This window comes from Cynara cardunculus, assembly GCF_001531365.2.
Source record: "Cynara cardunculus var. scolymus isolate 2C chromosome LG 2, CcrdV1, whole genome shotgun sequence".
NCBI lineage: Eukaryota > Viridiplantae > Streptophyta > Magnoliopsida > Asterales > Asteraceae > Cynara > Cynara cardunculus.
This window is the reverse complement of record NC_037529.1, coordinates 10681404-10684202: the sequence shown is the minus strand read 5'-3', so window position 1 is coordinate 10684202 and position 2799 is coordinate 10681404. Positions and strand designations below refer to the sequence as shown.

General features: G+C 33.4%; 1 long non-coding RNA gene across 1 annotated transcript; it reads left to right on the top strand.

Moving 5' to 3' along the window:
- LOC112507916 lies at positions 1-823 on the top strand. Its single transcript, XR_003068582.1, has 3 exons — positions 1-259; positions 521-611; positions 779-823. It is a non-coding gene; the product is annotated as an uncharacterized LOC112507916 (long non-coding RNA).
- Positions 824-2799: the final 1976 nt, after the last annotated feature.

The following is a 2799-nucleotide window of genomic DNA, read 5'->3' as shown; positions in this document are numbered from 1 at the left end:
ACTCTCCCCTATCGATTTCAAGATTTTGATGAAATCGATTGTCTTCACTCTCCCCTATCGATTTCATCGGTTTCATCAGATTACGATTGAGATGATATCGATTCCAACAGACTCTCCCAGATGCGTATATATTTGACATATCGTTGGGTAATCTATTTCTCTTTAGTTTGGGACGTACTTCGTTGGGCAATATTATCAGGTGCTTCAGACGCAGCCTGATTTCGTTCACCAATTTTACAGCGATAGGAGCACGTTAGTGGTAATATTTCGTTTCCCCTTTGTAGTCTGTACTTAAGCTCTCATTACTGGGTGTGGCTGCAACACTGAACTCTTCATAGCTCCATTCCTATGTTTATGTATATCTCCTCATCAAGATGGTTTTGCTTGATTTTAGAATTCAYTTTGTTGTTATTTGGTTATCTGCTCTCATCCCTAATTAAGGATGCTTTGATGTTTTGTKTTTCAATGTTTATGTATTTTCCAGCTTCTAATTTACTGTTTGTCACTATCCACTATCCAGTAACTCAAAGAAATCACGTCCAAATTAGATGACTTATTTTGACTCTGTTTTCAGTTCGAGAATTTGCTACTATCAATATACGGATTTTGAGGTATGAAGTTTCGTATTTGATCTTTTTTATCTGGGTTGGTACATTGATGTCTTTTTTATCTGGGTCGTCATGAATCTGTTTAGATGAATGTCAATCATGTTTTGTCTTTGAATGATTTTTGTTAGAAAAGTTTTTATTTATATGATATTCTGTTGACTTTGTTTCAGTTCAAGAATTTGCTGCGTTGCTGCTATTGTTAGCTAATTTTGAGGTATAAATTCTTTATATTGTTCTTGTTTTGAACGAGCAAAATTCAAAAAAAAAAAATTGAAATTGAAAGGAAGTAGGTGTACCGTGTGGGTTATTGTTTAGCATCTTCAAACTGTAATCAATAGTTGTATAATTATTGGGATTATTTGTTCTGGGTTGGGTATATATATATATATATACACACATCTACAGAGCTTAATGGGTTGCTACATTTATGTAGCATTAACCCTCTAAGGGTTTAACCTTCTTCCACAGCTTTCTAGATGCACCCTGCAGCAACCATATGGTATATACATCTACAGAGCTTAAAGTAATATTGCACAAGTGTAATCAAACAGATGCCCACGCCTGCAATTTAGAAACTAAATGAGTTAAATCACCAACCAACAACTTCAAAAGAAAACATGAACAGGTTAGCATATGGCTGTTAGCTTAAAAAGGCAGACTTTATTCAAGTCTCCTGTATGGCAGAATAAATTATCAAATTCTTATTCAATATTATTATATACTGTTAAGGGTCATTTCCAATAAACAAGGATGATGGGATGACATTTTAATTTGAATAAGCATTGAGAATAAGGTTAAAACCTACTCTAAATTACTGCATTCAAAAGCAAGGAGGGAACATCTACGAGAATAATAAATTCTTCATATAATAGTGTGGTTTGATGCATCTTCCCTGGCTTCTGTCACTTAGGTTGAGCTTGGATCTCAAAGAGATTGATAGAAGCCACAAAGGTTTTGTTCTCACCATGAATGCTTCCCAGAAAACCCTTTATTTAAGTCAATATTTCTCAACCCAACCAAAAGTCCATATTTAAGTCCATATTTCTCTTTACACTACTTACACCTATATGACCTTCTGTTTGCACTGCTTCTACACGACTGTCCCTATACCTTCTGTTTGCACTGCTTTGCATTTGTTATCCAAGATATAAATTTTGACAGTTGGGTATTTGGCAATTTGAGTTTCAAAAAAGTTAGGTAAACCGAGTTAAGTTACTTAAATATATAGTTTGGAGATGTGTGCAGGTCTGTATTTAATTGTCTGTAAACAAAGATTTTCAACTTCTCAAATGTCACTTAGAAATATGGCTGTGTGTTCAGAACTTGTTTTACCAAATGCAACTGTATATGTCTTAACTGTTATTTTAAATTTTATCTGGCTTTACTGTTGTTTTAAAATTTATTTTTGTACCATTTGTGAATATCTATGTATATGGATACAGTAGAGAATGCAAACAGTAAATGAAGAATGCAGTTGCCTTAACAAGGATGTAGAATACACAATTGTCTTAACTTAAAGCTATTAACAAGGAAACATATACATTAATTTATAGTTTATAACATATACATTATATGCACCTTATTCATGATCTGATACATACTAATTCTGGTCACTTTCTCTACTAATTAAGATCTCTAAATTAAGATATGAGTCAGCTTATTTGTGATAGTGATCTAATGTTTCACATAACTCCATAACCATTCCCTGCTTAAGTACACATTGATTGAATGTTTCACATAAGTCCATAACCATTCCAATGCATGCTATGAACTGTTGTGGCTGCCTGCTGGTTCAAACTTATGATATGCTGCTTCTGGCTCAGTATTGCTRTTATATGTAATTTGATGATATTCAATRYYTGTTTCCTTATGATTGATGCCATTTTTAACATGAATAAAAATATAGACTAGAGAACAGGCTTCATTTTACAGTCATTTTAAGACCCACAGTTAGTCCTGCAAAACCCAAACGCATATACATATTTATGCAATATTTTTTAGAAATCGAACGATTTAGCGGTTGCAGCTCACTTGGAAAGCCAATAGCCCAAAGGTATGACTTTAGATGCAATTCCATTTCAGGTGGTTATTCCTTCAAATATGGTCTTAGACAAGGGAACTGGTGTTAGTATGTATTTCTTGAATTATCATATTTCAATTTGAAACTTCTATTTATGGGAATGTCTTTTCT